Raw genomic sequence first — 12343 nt, forward strand, 5'->3', positions numbered from 1 at the left:
CATTCCCAGCAGGCAGTGCTGTGCACTCCAGGAATCGCTGACAGCTGCTTAGCTCCAGCCCCTCCCCTTCTGACCAAGGCCCTGTCCCTTCTGGAGGTGTGAAGCAGGGGTCCCCCACTTTGCTCAGGGACACAATATAGTGTGTAGAAGGAACAGCCTGAAATGTGAAGAAAAAATGATGGAAACTGCAGATCAGTTTTGTGCTTGGAGGAAAAAAAAAAAAGTGATGTTTATGTTCATACTGAAGTTGCTTCAATATACATTTGCAATTATGCTGCATCAATGTATTGCTGTGACAAACTCAAGATTACCCATATCCAGTAAAGCATCAGTCTACCAACTTCCAGTCATAGCCAAGATAGTTTCTGCCAGCTCCTTATTACCAAAGCCCTAAAAGAGGACATCACTGATCCCAGCTAACTACTCCCCCAACCATTCACTACATTGTCATGAAAAAACCTGTCTGATCAGTCCTTAGGTGTTATATGCTTCCAGAGGCTAAATGGAGCATAGCTACTCCACCAAGTCTTTGGGCCTAGGCATACTTAGGGCCTTGTAAATACCTTTAGGCCATAGACCTTTTGCTTAGAAAAAAAGAGCTGGATTCTGCAGTAGAGCTGCCTAGCCCCTAGGCTCAGTGCTGACTCCCCTTCAGACTCACCCATAACTTAAACATACCCTCTCAAAATCTCCAACCCAAGATGTAAGCCTTCTGAATTACAGTACAACACTCAGGAGGGCCCCTAGTATTATAATGCACTACACAAGATTCTCAACACCACTGCTCTTACACTTAAAGCACAGATAATCCAAAAAAATAAATATCTTAGATGCTCCCCACTAGCTCATCTTTCCCTTGGGAATCCTCAGAGAGCGCATGGATTCAAGAATATAGGCAGGGTCCCCAGCCTCATCGAGGCCCTACATACTGGACTGCTACTCCATCTTGTACTGTACAAGACACCCTCCGCCCCAATAGATCACTCTCTTACCCCTAAAAGACTATTTAGCTAGCAATAAAATGGAAACAAGGTAGCTCAGATCAAAAGGCACACATGGAGGATGTACTATTAGCAGTGGTTGACATCTGCTTCCCCAATATAAATTATTACACTTAAATCTTTTAAATCACATCCCACTTTGGGATGGGCACACAGGTGGGCATGGAATTACTCCAAACAAAAAGAGGCTACAAGTCTAGCTACCTAAGCATTTTGACTCTAACCAACCAATATGAATTTGGCCCAGTCTGCTAATGTCTTAAAGTACTCCTTGGAAAACTCTGCACCATTGTACAGAATTCATGTCAACCACAAATTTTGTTTTCGTCTCTGCAGAAAATACATTCTTGTGGGGTGGTGTTAATACCTTCATTCAACAGGAGCTGCTTTGGTGCCAGAACAAATGGCATCAACCAAGCAGCCAGCTACAAAAAAAGAAAGGGAGAGAAGAAACTGCATGCCTCACAATGTCCTACCCAAAGGGCCAGGTACGGCAATATGGAATATCAGGAAGGCTGATGGGGGTGGGACTCGATCAGATGGTTTCTCAGGAACTAGGGATATAGACTGGCGCAGGGGTACAGAAACTAGTTAGGTGACCACACAGAGGCAGGGACTAAATGGGAGTGAGTGCATGGGAGTGAGTGCAGGGACACATGGGGATGAGATGAGGTGGCTGAATGAGGGTACAGGAACCCAGAGGGAGAGGGGCAAATGTGACTGACCAAACTGGAAAAACTAGAAATCCGCCTAAGTCTGCATGGGGGAAAGTTCAACAATCGCTCCTCATCCACTCAAAAAATGCTCCATACGTCTCCTACCTGTACCCATAAGTTCTCCAGGTACATTCCATGGCTCCTTCCCAGCCATTTACCTTTCCCTCAGCTCCCCCATTATCCCCAATTCCCCCAAGTCTTTCCACTGATTCTGAACAGTGCAGGAAACACTTCTGTACCGTAGTTCAAATTAATTAAGCAAACTTCTGTATTAATGTGCTTACTACTGCATTTGTCAAAAACATGTTCTGAATTTGTCTGTATTACAAACATACTTGCTGACATTTTAAAATAAATTATAAAAATAAATCAAACTGGCATGATTCTATTGCAGTATTTTGACAAATATGCAAAATTTTAAACTATGATGCCAGGACTTTTTAACTTTTGGCACAGAACTCCTCAGAACTTTTGGCACAGAACTCCACAGATTCCGAAGAGGAATTTGAGGGCTTGTAAAATTACATCCCTCTCACTCCAGGCCCAGGGAGCATTATTCCTCACTGAAAATGCCACAATCAAAAATGTTGTAAGAAGCCAAGGATTCAATGTCTAAGAGAACAACATTACTCTTACATCTCTGGAGTTAGGTAGGAATCCAAGCATATTTGGAGCAAAGTACTCTCCCCCACCCTCCATATGCCTTACAATACCTCTAGGCAGACCAAAACATTCAGCCCCAGAGCCAGAAAGTAAAACCAAACTTCCATGAGCTTCAAAAAAACAGGGAAATGAAGATAAAAATAGAAAAGAAAAAAGATCACCGCAGGAAAAAGCAGATGGTAAAAATGACATATTACTGATCTCATTTCCTCATGTATTCTTGCTCCATCTCCTTGCCACCTTTTATTACTTAACATGAGACGTCAAGGCTAGTACTGGAAAAGCCAACTCTAGATGCTTGTGCCTGCTCTGTAATACTTTCATTACACTAGCACCACATGACTTAAAGTACACTTAAAGTAATGAAAACTGAAGTTGTTCATTTCTCCCTCCATTGTGAGACACAACTAACTTGGTATGGACAGCTTTAATTTGACTGCTTCTGGTTTCCTCCTCTCTGAAGATAAATAAGACTTTCGTCTCCTACCTTTCAAGAGTTTTAAATTCAAGTTACTAAAGTGATCTGAATAAACTTAAAAAACCAACAAATAGTCTGGTAGCACTTTATAGACTAACAAAATATGTAGATGGTATTATGACCGGAGTTTTGAGTTTTGGATGTGCAGACCTGAAATAAATAGGGAAGGAAGGGGCAGAGAACAAGGAACAGATAGTATGGAAATATCACATGGAAAAACAGGATGGCAGAACTGGGAATCAGTAAGCACCTGAAGATTGGGTAGTTAAAATGAAGCAGATAAGAATCAAAGGCAATAACAGGAATCTACACAAAGAGTTGTTTGCATCGTCATTAAATGTTAGGTTGATAGTGTCCCAACCATCTCTCATCACAATTGAGGCCATTAGCATGGGAACTGAACTCGTGGAAAAGGCTTCTCTCAGTTCTTCGGATGTTTTGTTCAATGGCTTGCCCAGTAAAGACACAATCCTCTCCAGAATAAAAGACTTGCCTTTGTCTGCCAGTTCAATGGGGAAGTACATAGGTGAAATGGCAGAAAACATTAACACACACAGACAGTGGCATTAAAAAGATGCAATGGTATTTAGTGTTGCGCTTTATGAGCGCGTGGACCTAAATGATCATAGAATCATAGGGCTTGAAGAAACCTCAGGAGGGCATCAAGTCTAGCCCCCTGCCCAAAGCAGGACCAATCCCAACTACATCAACCCAGCCAGGGCTTTGTCAAGCCGAGTTGAAAACCTCAAGGGATGGAGATTCCACCCTGTGACGGGGCAAGGGACCCAGCAGGCACTGAGCCCGCGAAGCCCCGCACTCCCCATAAGGTAGCCGAAGCATTGGCCACTGGCCGCACTGCAGCGTGGTGGTTTTGCTGGGCCTGCTCCACAGCCGCCTCCCCACATGTGAGGGAGGAAGCACGGGCGGCGGCTGTGGCACAAAGAGCCTATGGGGCGGGGCACATCTGGCGTGGAAACGCTGACGTGCAGATTCAAATGGCAGCCAAGAACCATTAGCTCTTAGAGGGGAAAAAAAAAAAAAAAAAAAAAAAAAAAGAGGAGCTGGGAGGACGCCCAGGGAACACGGGGGGAACCGCGAGGGGATCGAGGATGGGCTCCACGCAGGCGGGACACCGGGCCTTGACAGCATGACACGGAGGGAAGGAAGTGGCCCAGGACGGTGTAAGGAAAACCCCTAAAATCCCCAAGGGTTGGTGAGTTTCAGGGAATATCCCCACCAACCAGGCAGCAGAGCCTTTCCCCTGCTTTTAAGGTCGTGGGTTGGGACCTGGAGAGGGAGCAGGACCAGGTCCCCCTTCCACTCCACCACCCAGCAAAGAGGCCCAAATAAGCCTATTGATCACAGCAGTAGACTCAGACTAGGCTCGCCTGAGCCAAAGACTCGATAGGGAAGTGGGGAGCACTCAGCTGTTGGGGAGTCAGACACGGATAGCCCCGATGATGAGGCAGATGTAAGCCTGAGGGGAACCTACCCTTTAACACACCCCCACTTTAGGAAACCCATCCCAGTGCTTCTTCACCCTCCTAGGGAAACAATTTTTTTTTAATAACCAACCTCGACCTCTCCCACTGTAACCTGAGACCATGGCTCCTCGTTCTGCCATCTGTCAGTACTGAGAACAGCCCCTCTCTATCCTCTTTGGAACCTTCCTTCAGGAAGCTGAAGGCTTCTATCAATATTGAAGGCTAACTATTCTCTTCTGCAGACTAAATAAGCCCAAATCCCTCAGCCTCTCCTCGTACGTCATGTGCTCCAGCCCCCTAATCATTTTGGTCGCCCTCCACTGGGACCTCTCTAATGCGTCCACATCCTTTCTATAGAGGGGCCCCAGAACGGGACACAATGCTCCAGATGTGGAGTCTGGAGAGCCAAATAAAGGGGAATAATCACTTCTCTAGATCTGCTGGCAATGCTCCTCCTAACGCAACCTAATATTCCATTCCATTCGCCTTCTTGGGTACAAGGGCACACTGTTGATTTATATCAGGGGTGTCCAAACTTTTTTCAAAGAGGGCCAGATTTGATGAAGTAAACATGCGTGAGGGCCAACCATTTTGCCTGACATTCTTTGAACCATTAAAATTAAATGCAAATTAACTATATTATGCAAAGTTTATTGCAAACGGCATACTTTTCATTTTGTCACATGGATGACAAATCTAAACAGGTGTTAAATCACTCTGCCTTTCATATCTGAAGGCCAGATGAAAAAAAATCCAGGAAGCTGAAATATATATCAGGAACATTATAAAGTACATTACATATTATTGGTAATAAAGGTTGTCTGTCAACTTTTAAGTTCAAAAAATATGAACAGGAACATAACACCAAGTATACATGTTGTGACCAAATATATTTATAACTGATTTAGACCAACTGACATTAACTGAGATTTTACAATGTATTCATCTCAATTGAAAAAAAAAAAAAAAAAAAAACTTGCCTGCACTAATGTGAAGGGTGAAACTGAGATCTGGACTGCAGCACATAGGCTAGGTCTGGTTCTAAGGCAGTGGTTTTGATGCGCAAAATGTCACACAGGTGAGAGTCACTTAGTCTTGTCCTCACGCGGTTCTTGTTAAAGGTCATAGCAGAGAATGTCTTCTCACACATATATGTTGAGCCAAACAGGCTCAGCATTTTCTTAGTCAATGTTCGAATCTCTTGAAACTGGCTCTTATCCAGTTGGCGGTAAAAGTTCACAAGAGAGAGCTGTTGGTGACGGCTGCATAACTCGCTGTCACAATGCTGCTCAATGAGCTTGAGCTGCAGCTGATCTGGAGCATCATCGGGGTCAACAGAGAATGGAGAGGAAAAAAGGCTGATCTCCTTTTCAATAGCTGCAAAATCCTGAAAGCGCCATTTAAGCTCCCCAGCCAGAGATGCGATGTCTGCTGCATACCTTCTCGTTTGCGCACTGATATTGTCCTGTGGAAAACTGTTCATTATTTCCTGCAACGCTGAAAAATGTATGGTATTGGGCTGTGTTTGTGACAACTGCCTTATGACAAGTTGCAGCTTTGTTCCAAAGGCTTTGAGGTGTGAATAAAGCTGGTTCACCGCTGCATCTTTCCCCTGAAGACTCGTGTTCAGTACATTCAGATGCTTTGTTATGCCAACTAGAAACCCCAAATCAGCCAGCCAAATAGGATCGGATAGTTCTCGCATTGGTTGTCCCTTTGTTTCCAAGAATTCTCCGATTTCCTTTCTGAGAGAGTAGAAACGCTGCAGTGCAGACCCCCGACTGAGCCATCTTACATCGTTGTGATATAAAACATCTTCGTATTCAGCCTGGATGTCCAGTAGAAACTGTTTAAACTAGCGGTGGCACAGGGCTTTCGAGCAAATAAAATTAATAGTCTTTAGCACCGGTTTCATAACATGATCATATTTGAGATGTTTAGCACAGAGAACTTGTTGATGAATGATACAATAGAGTTTAATAGCTTTGCCTCCTTCTTTGATCACCTTGTTACAGATTAGGGTTGATAATCCACTTCGTTCACCAGCCATGGCAGGTGCCCCATCAGTAATAATCCCAGTAACTTTGTTCCAAGGCAGTTTCATGTCATCTATGGCGGAACTAACAGAAACAAATAAATCTTTTCCTCTTGTTTGGTCCATAAGGCTCTGGAGGTCAAGTAGCTCTTCAGTCACATTCATTTCATCGTCCACCCCCTCATAAAAATCAGCAATTGAGCTGTATCAGATAGGTCCGTGCTTTCATCACAGGCTATTGAAAAGAAGTCAAAATCCACTCCTTTGGATGTCAACTGTCAACTGTCTCTGAATATCTGATGAAATCTCTTCAATTCTCCATGCTACGGTGTTACGAGCCAGGCAAATGTTGGCAAACTCTTGCTTCTTCTCGGGACAGATATTCTCAACCATTTTCATAATGCACTCTGATAAAGTCACCCTCAGCAAAAGATTTGCAATTTTTAGCAATTAACGTTGCCACCTCATAGCTCACCCTTGTGGCATTTTCATTTGACTCATGGGCTCTTGTGAAAAATCGCTGTTGTGACATTAAAACAGCTTCAAGTTGCTTCAACTTTTCACTGCGGTCGCACCCTGTTAGCTTGTCGTATGTGCTATGTCTCGACTGATAGTGTCTCTTGACATTAAATTCCTTATAAACAGCCACAGTCGCTTGGCACATCAGACAAACACAGTGATTCCGTATTTCAGTGAAGAAATATTCCACTTTCCACCTGTCCTGGAAGCGGTGGCCCTCACTGTCAGCTTTCCTTCTCTTATTTACAGTCGCCATTTTTGAAATTGACCAGAAGGGGAAGGGATCATGTGAGCACAGTGCCAGAGGTTTTGGTCTAAGTGTGTTCGTCCGAGCACTAATACACTGCCCAACAAGAATTCTCTTGCCTTTGTGGCTGTGTGTGGTGAAGAGTCTAAGGATGAGCTCGGGCGTGTTCACAGCTCCACGTGCCCGAGCCCGCCAGGAAGCTCACAGTGCACAGCGCCAATCACAGGTACTGAGACATTTCCTGATCTCTGCAGCTGCAGACCGGGAAAATGTCTCAGTACCTGTGATTAGCGCTGTGCACTGTCAGCTTCCCGGCGGGTTCGGGTACGTGGAGCTGCGAACACGCCCGAGCTCATCCTTAGTCCTGAGTGGCGCTCGGGGATTCGTTGGGGGCCATAAAAGATAGATATTGCCAAATTACCTGTGGGGCCGTATTAAACCGGAACACGGGCCGCAATTGGCCCGCGGGCCGGACTTTGGACATGCCTGATTTATATCCAGCTTCTCATCCGCTGTAATCCCCAGGTCCTTTTCTGCAGAACTGCTACTTAACCAGTCAGTCCCCAGTCTGTAACAATGCTTGGGATTCTTCTGTCCCAAGTACAGGACTCTGCACTTGTCCTTGTTGAACCTCAGATTTATTTTGACCCAATCTTGTAATCTGTCTAAGTCACTCTGGACCCGATCCCTGCCCTCCAATGTATCTATCTCTTCCCCTAGCTTAGCATCATCTGCAAACTTGCTGAAGGTGCAATACATCCCCTCATTTAGGTCAGTAATAAAGATGTTTAACAAAACCCGCCCTAAAACTGACGGCGCAGCCCGCTAGAAACCGACCACCAACCTGAGATCGAGCCATTAATCACTATCCTTTGAGCCCGACAGTCTAGCCATCTTACAGTCCATTTATCCAATCCATACTTCCTTAACTTGCTGGCAAGAATGTTGTGGGAGACCATATCCAAAGCTTTGATAAAGTCAAGATATATCACATCCACTGACTTCCCCATGTCCAAGAGCCAGTTACCTCAGCACAGAAGCTAATCAGATTGGTCAGGCATGACTTGCCCTTCGTGAATCCATGTTGACTATTCCTGATTGTCAGGGCTTGACAAACAGCGGTGAAAACCGCTCGCCAGCCCCACACTGCGCATGCACAAGAGCCGCACTGCGCATGCATGCGCCGCCGGTAAACCGGGCACGCAGATGAAATCTACTCACCAGAGGTGAGTAGATTCTATAGTTTGTCAAGTCCTGCTGATCACTTTCTCCTCTTCCAATTGTTTCAAAATGGATTCCTTGAAGATCCCCTCCATTACTTTTCTGGGGACTGAGGTAAGGTTGACTGGTCTGTAGTTCCCTGGATTGTCCTCCCCTCTTTTAAAGATGGGCACTACATTTGCCTTTTTCCAATCATCCAGGACCTCTCCTGATCTCCACATGTTTTCAAAGAGAATGGCCAAAGGCTCTGCAATGACATTTGCTAACTCCCTCAATACCTTCAAATGCATTAAATCCAGACCCATGGATTTGTGTATGTCTAGCTTTTTAAAATAGTTCTTAACCTGTTTTCTCCATCACGGGCTGCCCATCTCCTTCCCCTACTGCACTGCTTAGTGCAGCAGTCTGGGAGTTGACCTTGTCTGAGAAGACAGAGGAAAAGAAAGCACTGAGTACTTGAGCTTTTCCCATATCATCTGTTACTAGGTTACCTCCCTCATCCAGTAAGGGCCCCATACTCTCTCTGATCACCCTATTATTGCTAACATGCTTGTAGAAACCTTTTATTATCCTTTCACATCCATTGCTAGCTGCAATTCCAATTGGCTTTCACCTGATAACTCCCCTGAAGTCTCAAGTAATATATTTATACTCCTCCCTAGTCATCTGTACCATGATTAGCAGTTCTTACAAGATACTGTGCCTCAGACAGTTTGAGAAGAGCGGTGCTGCCTAAAACCCACGAATGGCACAACAACAGGAGAAGACAGAACGAAGATGTTTATCGTTTTGAGGGAAGAGGAATTTACATCAAAAATATTTTCTGACACAACTGGCAGGGCCCCTGTTATGCTTGGAAAACAGAAACGATTTGTAAGCATAATGAAGAATCACATTGGCCACCCGATGATAAATTTTCATTGTATTATTCACCAAGAAAATCTGTGCGCTAAGATTTCTAACTCTGAGCTCAACAACATCATGACTGCATGACAACAAGCAACTACTTGTTGCTTGATCTGCTTAGACACATTGGCAGTTTCAAGCCCTGCTTGAAGTGGGCACTTGACAATGCGTAGCATTTCTCCCAATGTCACCCAATGCTCTTCCGTTCTTCCTTCAGCTCAGAAAACAATCCATTTTGGGAGGCGCTGATCAGGCATCTGGATCACATGACCTGTCCAGCAAAGTTATTGGTAGATGATGATCACTTCAATGCTGGTCATGTTTGATGCTTCCAGGACGCTAGCGTTTCATGCGCCTGTCCTCCCAAGGGATATTTAGGATTCTCCTGAGGCAGCGTGGACAGTATTTTTCAAGTGCCTTCAGCTGGTGTTTATATGTTGTCCAGGTTTCACATGCATACGGCAGTGTTGGAAGCTGTGTCTTGGCACTGATGTCCCGGTTCTTAAACACCCTTCATCTCAGATGATCAAAAGCAGAGTTTGCGCAGCTCAGGTGATGCTAGATTTCCGCATCAATGTCAACTTTGGTGGAGAGATGACTTCCAGGGTATGGGAAATGCTCCACATTTTCCAGCAGTTCCCTGTTGACTTCAATAGATGGTACATGAGATTGTCCTGTCGGTGAGGGTTCATAGAAAACCTTGGTCTTTTTGATGTTCAGTGTGAGGCCGAGATTCTCATACGCTTCATCGAAGGTGCTTAATGTGGTCCGAAAAGCTACAGGGAAAACAGCAGTGACCATATGGTCATCCGCATACTGGAGTTCCATGACCAAAATTGTAGAGGTATTGCTTTTGGCTTTTTGCTCATGTTGTTGTGAAGACGACCACATCAACTATTCCCCTTTATCTAAAAGGCTTATTAACCTATCCAAGAAAACTATCAGGCTGGTTTCACATGATTTGTTCTTTACAAATCCATGTGGTTACTTATCACCTTCTCTTCTGCATACTTGCAAATGGATTCCTTAATATTTGCTCCATTATATTTCTGGTACAGAAATTAGCTGATTGGCCTGTAATTTCCTGAGTTGTCATTACTTTTTTACAGACATATTTGCCCTTTTCCAGTTTTCTGGAATCTTTCCCATGATCTATGGCTTTTCAAAGACAATAAATAATGACTCAGATAACACGACTTCAAAATATTTTGTAGCTATAGTTGTTACAAAGTTTACTTATACACCCACACGTTTTCATGACTGTAAAAATCTAATCAAACAGTTATAATTGCCATTCAATTTTCATTAACAAGTCAACATTTTCTCAATCTACAAAATTATATCTATCAAGTGAAAATAGCATTATGGATTAGATGGACATTATGACCTCAATTACTGCAATTCATAAAGATGGGGACCCACTCGCAGGAGAGCACTCCACTCGTACAGTGTATGGAAAAGATCCACTTTCTACATGCAATACGCACAATTACATGTACCTAGGAAACTTCATTTTCTGTTATCTAATATGTAAAGGAGAATGTTTGTGCTCTAATAACTCTGGTATAAGAGCTACCGTAACCAAACTCTCCATAGGATAAACTTTTCTCCAGGAGAAGATTTTAAGGTAAAAGATGAGAGACCATGGACTACATGGAAAAGATGAGACCAATGCCTCTCCCTGGGGCTGCACAGAACTTGGCAGTGCGGGGAGAAGCGGATTCCCCGCCATTGCTGGAACCATATGGAAGCCCCTCTTCAATACAGCGATTGGCTTGGGGCCCAATGGCCCACCAATGGGCAGGTGGGTTGCTGCCGGGGCTTGCTCTAGGCAGACGGGGCGGGGCTGATGTTACCGCTCAGCTGCCACTTTGAAAAAAGTGTCAAGAAGGAGGTGCATCGGGGACCCGGAAGTGAGAGCCGGGGGAGGGGGGGGGAGAAATAAATGGGGGGCTGGGCCGGGGGGGCAGGACCTTTGGGGGGGCAAGTGGGGGGAGGGCAGGATTGGTGGGATGAAGTTGGACCGTTGGGGGTGAGGGCAAGATTGTAGGGGGATGAAGGAAGTGGGGCTGAACAATTCTGCAGAGAGTTAGTGAGAAATGAAGCCTATGGCAGGGGGATCCTCCTTTGAGGGTCACTGGCCCAAGGGACAGCAGTGGATGATGCTGGGTGGGTGAGAAATTAATCCAAGGTGGGGAGGGAGGAAGGAGGAAGAGAATCCCTCAAATCTGGGCACTGGTCCTGGGTTTGACACTGGATGATCCTGAGTGTGGGGAGGGGGTCAGAGAGAGGGGAGAAGGTGAGAGATGTAGTCCATGGGAGGAGCAGCTGGTCAAGGGAGTGGTGCTGGAGGAGGGACTATAGAGGTGCCAGCAGGCTTAGGTAGGGTACGTCTAGACTACATGCCTCTGTCGCCAGAGGCATGTAGATTAGGCTACCAGACATAGGAAAATGAAGCGGCGATTTAAATAATCGCCGCTTCATTTAAATTTACATGGCTGCCGCGCTGAACCGACAAACAGCTGATCAGCTGTTTGTCGGCTCAGCGCGATAGTCTGGACACGCGGGGGTCGACATCAAAGGTATTTGTCGACCACCCAGGTAAACCTCATCCCAGGAGGCATACGAGGGTGGTCGACAAATACCTTTGATGTTGACCCCCCGCGTGTCCAAACAGCTGATCAGCTGTTTGTCGGCTCAGCACGGCAGTCATGTAAATTTAAATGAAGCGGCGATTATTTAAATCGCCGCTTCATTTTCCTTTGTCTGGTAGCCTAATCTACATGCCTCTGGCGACAGAGGCATGTAGTGTAGACTTACCCGTAGTTGACTCCGTTTCATCAAAAAAGATGGGAGAAGAGTTTGAGGTTATCACCTTGAAATCTCTCAGATTCAATAGGGCCAGCCCCATTGATTGAGGCATTCCTATGTTCAGCTCTTAGATGAGAATTTGCAGATCCAGCATGCCTATCCCCTACTTTCCTACCAAAAAACCATTAGCTTCTACAAGGATAATTAGCAAAGATACCATCTGATAGGAAGCAAAACATTGCATTATTGAAGAAGGGCCTCC

At 45.1% G+C, this 12343-nt stretch overlaps 1 protein-coding gene across 7 annotated transcripts in view; it reads right to left on the reverse strand.

The window, feature by feature from the left end:
• Positions 1–12343, reverse strand: part of DDX4 (DEAD-box helicase 4) — a 115040-nt gene that overhangs the window by 12178 nt on the left and 90519 nt on the right. The gene's annotated exons all lie outside the window — the stretch shown is intronic.

Source organism: Pelodiscus sinensis, chromosome 6 (genome assembly GCF_049634645.1).
Source record: "Pelodiscus sinensis isolate JC-2024 chromosome 6, ASM4963464v1, whole genome shotgun sequence".
Classification (NCBI taxonomy): domain Eukaryota; kingdom Metazoa; phylum Chordata; order Testudines; family Trionychidae; genus Pelodiscus; species Pelodiscus sinensis.